This window comes from Heloderma suspectum, chromosome 3 (genome assembly GCF_057233095.1).
Source record: "Heloderma suspectum isolate Gila_16-S chromosome 3, 16-S_ref, whole genome shotgun sequence".
Taxonomy (NCBI): domain Eukaryota; kingdom Metazoa; phylum Chordata; class Lepidosauria; order Squamata; family Helodermatidae; genus Heloderma; species Heloderma suspectum.
Window position 1 is genome coordinate 243756434 of NC_139460.1, and position 13256 is coordinate 243769689.

Genomic DNA, 13256 nt, shown 5'->3' on the forward strand with positions numbered 1-13256 from the left:
TCTGCTGCTTTGGGCAGCTGCCTAACTACCACCACAGCCCAGCATATAATACTGTCATCAGGTAGAGAGGAATGTGCAGCCCAGCAAGCCAGATGTGCATGGAAAAGTACATTTCCTCCAATAGATTTTGCCGCCGCCATGTCCTTCCCATTTTGCTTTCCACTGATCTCATTTGTGAAGTAGTAGAAAAGGGGGAGGGAGAGGCACCAAGCAGCGCTGCTTTGCTCCCCCATAGCATAACCGGCTGAATCCTGGGTTTCTCGAGTCAGTATTCTCATTTTGAACAACGGTATCTGAATTATCTAAAGATCAAGGGGGAAAAAAAGGATTAAGTGTGCTGAAAATTGCCGAGGCCTTTTAAGACAGACAATGCCACATTGCTGCCCTTTTCAGCGGCTCTCATTCAAGAGTGTAAACAATATAAACAATAATCTGAAATAATCTAAAAGCAGGAACTACTCAGCTATTATATTATACAGTTGTTGCCAGCCGCAACCAGCATAATGAAATGGAAAGCACTGCTTATTCAAGCTCCCAGTTTGAACTTGCGCATAACATTCCAGTTGAAGTTAGCATCTGAGGGCATTCACGGGCCAGTTACAATCATTTGTGACCTACCAAGGTGTGCCACGACGCCATGATGAGCAAAAGGGCAGGACAGCAATCTCCCCACCCAACCCCCACCCTGAACAATCTGCTCTGTAGGGTTGCGAAACTCTCTGGAACAGCTGGGGGCTGCTGAGGGAGGGGGAATTGACAAAGATGGCTTCCCCCCACTTTCTGCCAGCAGGAACTCCACTCAAGGGATTGGATCCAGACTTAGTCATGCTTTGAGCAGACCCACTGAGTGAAATCAATAGGAGTTAGTCATCTCTCACTTCAGTCCCATGGATTTCAGAGGGGTCTACCCTAAGAATGACTAAATCTGGATCCAACCCAGGGAATGTTCCTGCTGGTGGAAAAGAAGCTGGATCCAACCCTTTATTTCCATTCAGGATAGTGCTGCCCTAAGACAGTTCAGCGGTCCAGGGACAGGGTGCGGTTGGGATGGGATATAATGAGGAGGAATGGGACAAGAGGCTGGAGTCCTCTTTCCACCTCAAATATGTATACCACAGGCTGGCTGTGAAATTGTTTGAGCCCCTTGTTAGCGCGTAAACAAAAAAGGATACATTTGCACTCAGTTCCATGTGGAAAGCACCTCTTCTTAAAAACAAAACAAAAACACCCACTTAATTTGGGGAGATGAAAGACATTACTCTACCCACTGGGGAGCAGAAAATCACTGACTGTTGTGAAGCTAAGAATGTCCCCGCAGAACCATTGTAAGAAAAACTAGCTACATCCAATAAGGAATAATACTGAAGGGACCACTCGAGAAAAAGTACAAGGACAGTTTGGTCCAGTATTGAGAAAAAGCATGCAAGTGGAAAGATTTAATGCTAGATACAAATAGAAAGGATCTTTCAAGCCTTAATATGCAAATATCAAGGAGGCCAGCATAGTGGTGAGAGTGTTGCACTGGGGCTCGGGAGACCCAGATTCTAGTCTCGTCTCAGTCGTGAAGCTCACTGAGTGGCTTTGGGCCAGTCACTGACTCGCAGCCTAACCTACCTCAGAGGGTTGTTGTAGAGATAAAAATGGAGAGGGGGAGGACCATATAAGCTGCCTTGGGTTCCTAGCAAGAGGAAAAAAGGTGGGATATAAACGTAATTAATAATAATAATAATAATAATAATATACCTTACTCTCCTTTCGGTGCCAGGCAAGGACCTCTTTATTTTCCCAAGCTAAAGTTTTAGATAAAGTTTTACTCCTGCTGGCTGTTTTATACTGCTTTTATAATTTTGTGGCCTTTTAAAAGTTGATGTTTACATTTTAATAGCTTTATTGTTTTTATAAACCAATTACGCTGGGAAAATGGTTGAAGGGCAGTACCAAAATACTTATAATAAATAGAATGTTCTCATATAAGAAGGTGGGCTAATGCCATCTGCAATAGGCAGTCTCAAAACAGTATTTAAGACCATATTACATAAGTCTGATCTTAAGCTTACCACAGGGGTAAATGTTGAGCCAAGCAAAAACCAAATGAAAAGGGTCTTACCTAGTAAAACTGATTGGCATGCAAATATAAGAATCTGCTTAACCAATACTGGGTCAGGGTACTGGTCTATTCAGCCCAATACAACACACTCTGACAGGGTATCAGGCAGTAGTTTTTCTTAACTCTGCCTTTTAACTGAAGATGGTAGCAGCAACTTATGCATATCCAAAAAAGAGCGAAAGCATTATTAAAAATAAAAAGAAGACAAAAGAGGATACAGATATGTACAGAATTTGCATGCATAATTTATATGTAGAGATGAACATTTAGAAATAATACTTATGATTTAAATGTAAATACAGTACATCTCATCCTAGTGAGGATGACTGTGACCAGGTGACCTGTGTGCCTGCTCAGTCTGCTGTCAATGTGCTAACTGTGTGCATCAGCCCCTGCTTTCCCTTCTCATGGTTCTTTCATTTCATTTATTTCATTTATTATATTTCTTTATCGCCCCATAGCCAAAACTCTCTGGGCAGGTCACAAAAATTTAAACACCATTAAAATACATTATATAAAGTATAATACTATTAAAGTAATGACACAGAACAAATAGCACACACAACAACATATATCTAAAACAACAACATATATCTAAAACAATTTAAAACGATCGGCAAGAGACAATCAAAGAAGCTCCTTATATGCTGCCAAATGCCTGAGAGAAGAGGGCAGTTTTAACCTGGTGCCGGAAAGATGACAATGTTGGTGCCAGGCGGGCCTCGTCAGGGAGATTATTCCAAAAATTGGGGGCCACCACCAAGAAGGCCCTCTCCCTTGTTGCTGCCCTCTGAGCCTCCCTCAGAGGAGGGTCCCGGAGGAGCATCTTAGATGCAGAGTGTAGTGTACGGGTTGGTTCATTCCAGGAGAGGCATTCTGTCAGGTACTGTGGTCCCGAGCCATGTAAGGCTTTATAGGTCAAACCAGCACTTTGAATTGGGCTCAGAAGCATATAGGCAGCCAGTGCAAGTAGGCCACAATTGGTCTTATATGTCCGGACCTTCTGGTCCCTCTCATCAGTCTGACCGCTGCATTTTGCACAAGCTGTAGCTTCTGAACTGTCTTCAAAGGCAGCCTCACATAGAGCACATTACAGTAATCTAACTTGGAGGTTACCAGTACATAAACAACTGAAGCCAGGTTATCCCTGTCCAGATAAGGGCATAGCAGGGCCACCAGCCGAAGCTGGTAGAAGACACTCCATGCCACTGAGGCTACTTGAGCCTCAAGTGACAAAGATGGCTCCAGGAGGACCTTTATCTTTAAACCAGACAGGCCCTAAAATAGAGGATGTCTTCAATACAGGAACATCCTCTGTAAAGTAAGACACATGGGCCATCCTAGATGGTTGGGACTGAACCAAGGTCATCTGGATACAAACCTTATGATCTTCCACTGAGCTACTGCCCCTCCTTAAAATGAAAAACACATTTTCTACAGAGACGGGGAACCTGTGGCTCTCCTGATGTTTTGGATTACAACTCCCATCATCCCTGACCATTGGCCATATTGGCTGGGGCTGATGGCTGCTAGGTCCAACATCTGCAGGGCCACAGGTTCCCCACCTCTGCTCTAAAGCATGAGGATTACAGAAGGAACAGGTTAGATGACCAGGGTGAAGTCCAAAGGACTTCCTCCTACCTTCCAGATCTGTTCCTCTTGAACTTAACTGGTGAATGATTTAGCTCGTGATCACTTAATGACACTTTGCTACTATGCAAATTTTTCAAAAAGTGAGTTTAGTTTTGATGTGTTTCCCATACCAAGTGTTTTGAAATATTTATTCTTTCACATGTGGAAACCTCTGACAATGATCTTCTTTGTTTGGGTGGGCCTTCTATGACGAAGTTGGAGCACCCTTGATCTATATATTTCATTTTGCTTGGTCCTCCACCCTAATAGACTATTGTTCTTGTTCAGTTGATTAGGAATTTAAAGCCCAAGTATGAGGAAGAAGCAAATACTGCTTCACTTAAATAGGCATGAGAGCTGTCTAAAAATACAACAAGTGCAACCAGTTCTTTGAGTTAATTGTGTCTTGGCTAAAAATAAACTGGAAACATAAAACAACATTAACAGAAAACCCGACTTCTGCTAATCTCTCAACTATTGGCTTTAACTATCATGCCAAGTTTCAGTGACCACTTCTACAAAATGCCAACATTTTTCTTTTACCATCTCCTCATCCGTTACCTTGACTATCTGTCAGTACAAGATGTTCCAAAACAACATTGAATAGTGAAGATTAGCATAATTTAACCAATATTTTAATCAAGTTTGTTCTTTGCTCATTTTAATGCTGCACAGGTATGTGGAGTGTGTGTGGGGGACAACTGTTTTATAGACATGTAATATAGAATCACAGAATAGTAGGGTTGGAAGGGGCCTACAAGACCATCGAGTCCAACCCCCTGCTCAATGCAGGAAGCCCAATTCCCAGGCGGTCTCCCATCTAAGTACTAACCAGGGCTGACTGTGCTTAGCTTCCAAGATCAGACGAGATCAGTTGCATCCATATGTGCAGTTGTTACTTGATTTGTGTAGCTTATTGGTTTGAGGGATTCTTATGTGAGGTGTGAGAAGCCCTGGGTTCAAGTGCCAGGCAAACCCTGCCAAGGTTGAAAGGAAGCTTTGGGGAAGACCAACTCCGTAGTAGACCACATGCTTTGCCTTAAGAAGGTCCATGGCATCTCTAATTTTTAAAAAAGGGATTGCAGGCAGGAGAGTTGGGAAAATCTGTCCCTGAGATCTTGAAGGGTTTCTGTCAGTCCTGAGCTAGATGGGCCAGGGACTTAGCTTCATACTTTTTTTTTTTTTTTAAGGGGATCCACATGTCTTTCCCTCGGCTAGCATATTTTTTGGAAAGAAGTCACATTTTCCCACCGCTCAAATGGAGATCACTTACAAATTTGGATAGATGGAGAGGCAGGACAGATCCTATTTCGGAGGCAACCTTCACAGTTTTACTGCTAATTACAGATATCCTCCTCCAAGGGGAAAATCTTAAAGTGAGCCACATGCAAACACCCAAGAAGAGATTTGTCCAAAATACTTGGTTTAACACGTGGACAAGAAATGCCAGGCACAGCCTAGTGTAGAAACAGAGCAGACAGAACCTTAGTGTTTTGGCCTCCTCTGAAAGATCCACAGAGAGCAAACTGAACAGACCACAGTTTATATGCCTTGGAATTGTAAGAGGCCAAACTGACCCCAACCATCCCAGAATGTGGTTCAGACTGTTGAGTGACATTTGCTACGGGAGCAAGCAACGTTATGCCAGTGATTTTCTTCCTGGCGATGCCTGGGACATGCCCCATAAGAAGGAAACAAAGTTGCCTGGTTTCATCTCCCTCTCTCCTGAATTGTCAGCTCCTTGGCGTGATGATGCTCTCATTTGAACTCACTGATGATGTGATGACAGCCTCCCACCCCCTGGAAGCCAGACCTTAAACTAAAGGAAATGAGGGTGTTGGGAAGGTTGTCACTTTCACTTCTGCCAAAGGCCAGGAACATTTTCTTCCCTATTTTCTGCAAGCAGCCAAACCACTATTAAATCACATGCCCAAAATGTCAAATGCAAAAAACAAAACAAAAAACCATGCCATGAAACAATATTCTGCACACCAATTTCAGACATTTTGACTTTTGCTCCAAACTAAGTCTGCTCTCATCCTGCCTTTGAAGGGGTTATATTAGCATCTATGTTTTTCCCTCCTCCCAGCCCAGACTCTAGGTATGGCACACTTAAAAAAAATAAAAGTCTTCAGTGTTAAGACCATAACTTCCTTTTCTTCATCAACACAGGACAGAAAGGCCCTATCGTATTCCTTACAAATCAGTTTATTTCATTCTGGCCTGGCCATTCTGACCATATTTATTTTTTAGTAAAACAGACTCCAAACAAGCAAGGACAACAGTTTCAGGAGGGTGGAAAAAATTAAATCCAGAATCAGAACATCTACAGTTTTAACTCTGAAGATGGCAACAACAAAAGAATGCAAGCAGTGTCAGGTCTAAATATTTTCAGTGGGTTGTATCCAGTGGTGGTGTTGTGCTAGTGGAAACTACTTTTGCTTGTGTATGCTGAGGCACCTGATTTTTGATGAAGCTCTATGTACCCTATGTACTGCAGCCCTATGTGCCATATCCCATGTGGTTCTGGAGAGTTCATCAGTCCTCAGGAGCAGTTTTCAGAGGGCACAGGGGGCTGCAGTGAGTAAAGGGGTTTGCAAAAATTGGGTACTTTGCCTTGTACAAATGGAAATGCTTTCCACTAGTGCAAAACCACCATTGGATACAACCCAAGGTTAGTGTCATGACTGCAGTAACAATTTCAAAACTGTTACATGGTACCAAATATAGTACTGATGCAGATATAAAACCAGTATAAAACACCTAACACAATGTAGCATAAAATCCAATGACATTTTAAAGACACCTATATGATGGAATGGAATGTCCTCCATTTTTGGCATTTAGTTTTGTTGTAGGATATTATGGGGTTAAACTGTGTGTGTGTGTGTGTGTGTGTGCGCGCGCGCGCATGCACACACTACTCTGTTTCAGCCAAAAGATTAATAGTTTAGAGTTCAAAAGTTTAATTAGAATACAGAGGTCAGGAAGCAGGAGGTCATTAAGTTCAATAGAATGTCGGAAGAGAGAGAAACAGTTTTAACTTAGGAAACAGAAACTTAGTTGGCAGAAATTAACAAGAAACTACCCCACCCTCAATTGGCTGGAGTTGGGGAGAGAAAAATAATTTTAGAAGATAAAAGGCAGAGGCAGAGGCAGAGAGAGAGAGAGAGAGAGAGAAGGAAGGTCAGAGTCCTAGAGGAAAGAGTCAGAGCTGCTTGAACTGGAGAACTGACTGAGAGAGCAGTATCAATGACAGTAAAATACTTCTTGTATAAAGAACCCTGATAAAATAGGGACATACTCTAGTGAGGTTAGCTGAATGTGTTTATCCCTGGTTGTTTTATTACCCTATTGGTCATATGGTCTTTTGTGGTGTGTGTGTGTGTATCCATTAAAATTTTAACACTTTTTCCTATTGACATTTTTCTTCAGTAAAAAGTAAACCTCGTTATTTGAAATTTTGTGCTCTTTTTTTGAAGCAGCCACCCCATATCTATAGCCAACCCACACTACCTAAAGTAGATACCTGAGACCTAGAGCAGGAGTGGGCAGAAGGTAGATTTCCAGATGTTTTGAACTTCAAGTTTCAGCATTCCTTACCAGTGACCATGCTGGCAGGAACTTATGGAAGTTGAAGTCCAAAACATCTGGAGATCTATCTTCTGCCCACCCCTGACCTAGAGAGCTTTGATGCTGGCTTTGTGGAGGCAGCCAAAGAAATAAAGATTTATGACCTTGTGGTGGCAGAGAAGGCCACAGGAAGGAAAGAGCAAAAAGGGAGCATGGGCACACTATTTTGCCTGTTTTCCCTTCTTCTCACAGAACAGAGGTTTGCTGGTCTGTGATAGCCTATTTCTAAAAACACACAAAATTCTTGGATTTTTCTTTAAAAGAAAAATGTTCACCTTCCATCATTCAGTGTTTCATATATCTGAGGAAAAGGTATTCATTCATTCATTCACTCACTCACTCATTCATTCATTCCATTTATATCCTGCCTTTTTTCCTCCTTAAGGAACCCAAGGCAGCGTACATAATCCTCCTCCTCTCCATTTCATCCTCACAACAACAACCCTGTGAGGTGGGTTGGGCTGAGAATCTGTGATTGGCCCAAAGTCATCCAGTGAGCTTCCATGGCCGAGTGGGGAATAGAATCCAGATCTCTCGGCTCCCAGTCCAACACTCTCACCACTACACCACACTGGCTTTCACGCCACACTGGCTCTCTATTCAGTGGTAGTGCACATGCTTTGCAAGCAAAAGGTCCTAGGTTCAATCCCCAGCATCTCCAGTTAAAAGAAGCCAGTACCAGGCACTGGGGGCTCCGATGTCAGTGGGGCGGTGAATCTGGTCTGGGTTTCAGTCAGTTCCAGTCAGAACTCTAAAGGAGTTATTCAAGGTGCTTCGCATTGACACTGAAGCATCCACTAGTAGCAGGCAATGGAAAACCCAGTGCCTGAGACATTGGACAGTCCTTGGACAGTCACTGCCAGTTAGAGTAGACAATACTGAACTAGATGGACAGTTAGGCATAAGGCAGCTTCCTGCATCCTACTAGAATTATACTTCCATTCTTTTACTATACCTAGTAAAAATACGATTCATTCATTACAAATGACTGCACTATAGTCCCATCAAAGCCAATGGGAAAACACCAGAGCAAGTGATTGGTTAATGCTAACCCTCTACCTTAAAAACAACATATATAAAAATTACCTAAATTACTGAATTTAAAGGTTGATTTTATAAAGTTAAATTCATAGACACCCCTGCTTGTTTTTCTCCACCGCCAAGTTTTTTAGCATTACATTAATGTCATTCCTCTCAAGGATCAGAGTTACCACAATAGAACGTTATTAAAAGGAACCCTACTAATATTTGAAGTACTGTTCTTTGGTCCTAGTAGGTGTTTTTTCAGCCTCTCACCTGGTGATATTCTGATGTGTTAGAGGAAATAATGTGGCAGTCAAGGGGCTGAGGAACTCAGTCAAAAATGTGTTAGTCAAAGTCTATGTGACCTATCTCCACTGAAATCAAGGAATTTACAGCCCTGTTAAGTTGTAGAGTTGTGATGGTTCAGGTTTCATTTGTTTCCTGTGTGCTTGGCTATTTCTGACAGCAACACATTGGCATATGGAACCTGTGAAGACACGTCACTTGTGCATCTGTTTCTGCTCACATCCACTATAGCCCCTATTCTGCCTTATCTGTAAACTCAGAAAGCTGTTTATATACCACTGATAACAGCTGGAAGTCTGCACTTGGCAAGAACATATTCCTCAGACTGCAACTACACCAAATTCACCCTTGTTTTATATGCTGCTAAAGTTGCACTATAGGCCCAATGATTTTATATTGTGTATAAAACTGCCTCTCTACCCGGTAGAGCCTGAGTTGAATGTCTGCAGCCTCCTCCTACTTTTCATCTTAAGACTGTCACCAAATGCAGAGTCCATGGCTTGAACATGAGCCACTTTTCTCCTCCCCACAACCCTGCCTTTTTAAACTTTGTTTGCCACCTAGGCTGATCAAGAGTTCTGGAGAACTCAAACGCTTGCCCAGTATTTTGTTACCTTTTAGTTGATCTAATAAAGGTATGGTGACATGGATTTTGGAAATTTTTTGAAAGGGTTTCCAGTGGAAATGTGAATTTTTTAATTAAAATAAGTATTTTGTCACTACAGATGAGATGCCAAGACATAGAAATCCAATATATTAATTCAACTCTGTGCAGGGCTGTCACCTTAGGAGCTGTAGGCTCCTAAAATCATTACAACTACAGAAATCAGCATATGTGCAGAGGCAGAAGTCCTTATATGGGCATTTGGCAACTGTCGGTAGCCACTGCTTGAGAGGAATATCCAGAACACACCGGCTAACCCCACCTCCTGGACACAGGCCACACCCACCCACTGACACATGATCGGTGTGAGTCTAACAGGGGTCATATGTTGAGCTCCCTCCACAGTGATGGAAATCCTGATCATCAAGGGTTCCCATCCTCATGAAGGCAGCTGTACATGCCTAACCCCCTCTGCAGCCTCTGACTGCCCCCAAGTTTCTCTGGAGTACTGAGGGACACTCTGGAGCCGCTTGGGGGCAGCTGAAGAGGGGATGAGAGGAAGGGGAAGCCCACTCATGCAATGATGTATAGAACCCAGACTGCTGGCTGGACAATTGTTATGTTCTTATGATCCGTGTGATTTGTTGATGTTGCACATCTTGCAATTTCTGACTTGATGCTAGGCAATTGCAGTGTATGCATTTGTTGCTGCTGCAAACTCGCCATCATGCATTCTTCTACTCTCATCCCCATCACATTCTGCATCAAAAAGCTGATGCACTGAAAATGAAAACGGCAATGGCTCTCTATCTACACAGCCTAGACATTGTTTCTAATTCCAGAAGACTAGCTTTGATTTCTGTGTCAGAAACTTCCATAAACAATTTCTTACTTCACAAAGTTGAATATCTTGATGGAGTGGAATGCTGTGTTGCCTCTGAAAACTCATGCCACCATTTTTAAAAAGTTAACCTCAAAGGTGCCACAAGCTGTGTTATAGATACAGGGTTTTTTTTAAAGCAGGAAATAAAAACTTATCGTATTATATCATATAAACCAGATTGCTGGGAACAAAAACTACCTTCTCCTGAAGATAGTAACAATGGATCTATCTCACTGGTGGGCAACTTGTGAGCCTAAAGTGCTATCGTGCAAGCACAGTCAATAGCGAGGGTTGATGTATACCTCAAAACAACTGGAGGGGCACAAGTTGCCCACACCTGGTCTGTCTGTATCATGTTGGAAAGTGTATGATCCAGGGGGAGATCCTGTTTAAATCCTTCCTCACAGCCATCCAGATATTCAAAAACAGCACAGTACAGCCCTTTCTGGACTATATCATTTGAGGTTGCTGGTGAGAGAATCATATATTTTATTTTATTTATTTAAATACTTATAAGCCAACTTTCTGGACCAATTCTACCCAAAGCACTGAACAAAATACAAGCATAAAAATACAAGAATACAATATTATAATAAACCTTTAATTAAAAATACATTGAAATATATTCTATAATATATAATATAAATACAAAATATAAGTACTCCCCCATGGAAATAAATCTTAGCTTATCCTTTCCTCTAAACATCTTAATTTTGAGAATTCAGGGAGAGGATTATTTTTTAAAACATTCAACTTTTCCACCTGCAGTCTGAAATGGTAGAAACCATGAATGATTGTACCACATGCCTTCTTAATGTTTGAATAAACCCTTGGTTATGGACCTTTAGTGGAAAGACACAAACTCCTTCCCTATTTTCTCCCACTGGAGAATGAAAATAATAATGATCTGTCTCACAAAATTCATCATCATGGCGACCACTCGTGACCGAGTAAGATTGTCTTCCAAAGATAAAGTCTATATAGATAACTCTTTAAAAGGATTAGACAGATTCATAGAAGATAGGTCAATCAACACATTGATCTCTAGCAGTGGGTCTGCAGGTGGCTGTAAAGGCCGATTCTGGATCTACACAGCCTCCCACAGTGAGGACATAGGTTTCCAGGTGGAAGGCGGTCATGGTGAGGGTTTTCTTGATGTGCCTTCCACTGAGCTTGTTTCTCCCTTTCGCTCTGTAGTCGTGCTTCTTCAAAGTCCATAGCGCCTTTAATATAGGCTGACCTCCAGCTGGAATGCTCATGAGTTCGAGCTTCCCAGTTCTAAATGCTTATGTTACATTTTTTTAGATTAGCTTTAAGAACATCTTTAAATCTCTTTTGCTGTCCACCAATATTCTGTTTTCCATTCATAAGTTGGGAATAGAGTAACTGCTTTGGAAGACGATAATCAGGCATTCGAACAACATGGCCGATCGAGTGAAGTTGATGTTGGAGAATCATTGTTTCAACGCTGGTGGTCTTTGCTTCTTCCAGTACGCTCACATCAGTCTGTCTGTCTTCCCAAGTAATTTGCAGAATTTTTCAGAGGCAGCGTTGGTGGAATTTTTCAAGAAGTTGGGAGTGGCGTTTATAGATGGTCCATGTTTCACAGGTGTACAGTAAGGCTGGTAGTACAATGGCTTTGTAAACAAGCATTTTGGTCTCCCTACGAATGTCCCGATCCTCGAATACTCTACGCTTCATTCAGGAGAATGCTACACTCGCAGAGCTCAGGCGATGCTGAATTTCAGCGTCGATGTCGGCTTTTGTGGAGAGTTGGCTGCCAAGAAAAGAAAAGTGATCGACATTTTCCAGCATCACACCGTTAAGCTGGATTGATCGTGCTACAGAGGGATTGGTTTGTGCTTGCTGGTAAAGCACTTTGGTTTTTTTGATGTTAAGTGAGAGGTCGAGCTTTTCATATGCTTCTGCGAAGATGTTTAGGATAGTTTGGAGATTTTCCTCTGAATGTGCGCAGATTACATTATCATCAGCATATTGCAGTTCTATGACAGAGGATGTAATTACCTTACTTTTTGCTTTCAGCCTACTGAGATTAAAAAGTTTTCCATCTGTTCGATATATGATTTCTACACCAGTGGAAAGTTTCCCTTCAACAAAGTGTAGAAGATAGCGAATAAGGTTGGAGCAATGACGCATCCCTGTTTAATGCCTGTAATTTTATATCACAAAATTATTATATGTGAGATAACTGTAAAGTGTTTTTAAGACTGAACAGGCACCATAAAAAGGGGGGGGATATTGGATGGTAGATCTGTGATATTACATTTGGGTGGCAATACATAAGAATATCCTAAAAGCTGAGCAACTTTTGGAGTGCAAATTTATTATTTTAAGTGTCTGGGGCAGTGAGATATGTCAGGGTAACTCGGCAATGACAATCAAGATCGCAAGATCAGTCACAGTACCGTGTCTTCTACCTCGTGAGTTAATTTGGCACACGGAGAAAGCAAAGCTTTTTAACACTAGTCTACTTCAGTGTGACTTCACAGTGCAATCCTAATTGTATGCATGTCCGCTCAGAAGTAAATGCCTTTGAGTTTAATTGGGCTCACTTCAAGTTAAGTGCGTATAGAATTATAGCCAAATAGACTAAGGGCACAATCCTATGCATGTTTAGACAGAGAAAATGGCTGGCTGGGGCATGCTGGGAGTTGTAGGCCTTTTCTCTGTCTAAACATGCATAGGATTGTGCCCTGAATTTTATACGTGTGCAGGGGAGATAAAGAGGCACGTTATGTCCTTGCATGAAGAATGAAGCCAATCAAACTCTGATTTCTAACATGATAGATTATATTACTCAGCAAAATGCCAAGTGAAGGGAGTTTCTGTTGTTTTAAATCTGTTACTCTATTTTAAATATTTGCATTGAGGCTAGGTTTTATTTGGTTTTTTATTTTTATTTCATACTGTCGTTTTAAACGTTCATATTGTATTTTATCATGGATTTTATGGTTTTAATTGTTGTGAACTGCCCAGACAGCTTCAATTGAGCAGTATAGAAATGTAATAAAAAAAAATAAGAAATAATAAAATCTTTTTTGGGGGGG

The 13256-nt window shown here is 41.6% G+C and overlaps 1 protein-coding gene across 1 annotated transcript in view; it reads right to left on the reverse strand.

Annotated features, from left to right (window-relative positions):
* Positions 1–13256, reverse strand: part of GRK5 (G protein-coupled receptor kinase 5) — a 240768-nt gene that overhangs the window by 138170 nt on the left and 89342 nt on the right. The window lies entirely within an intron of this gene.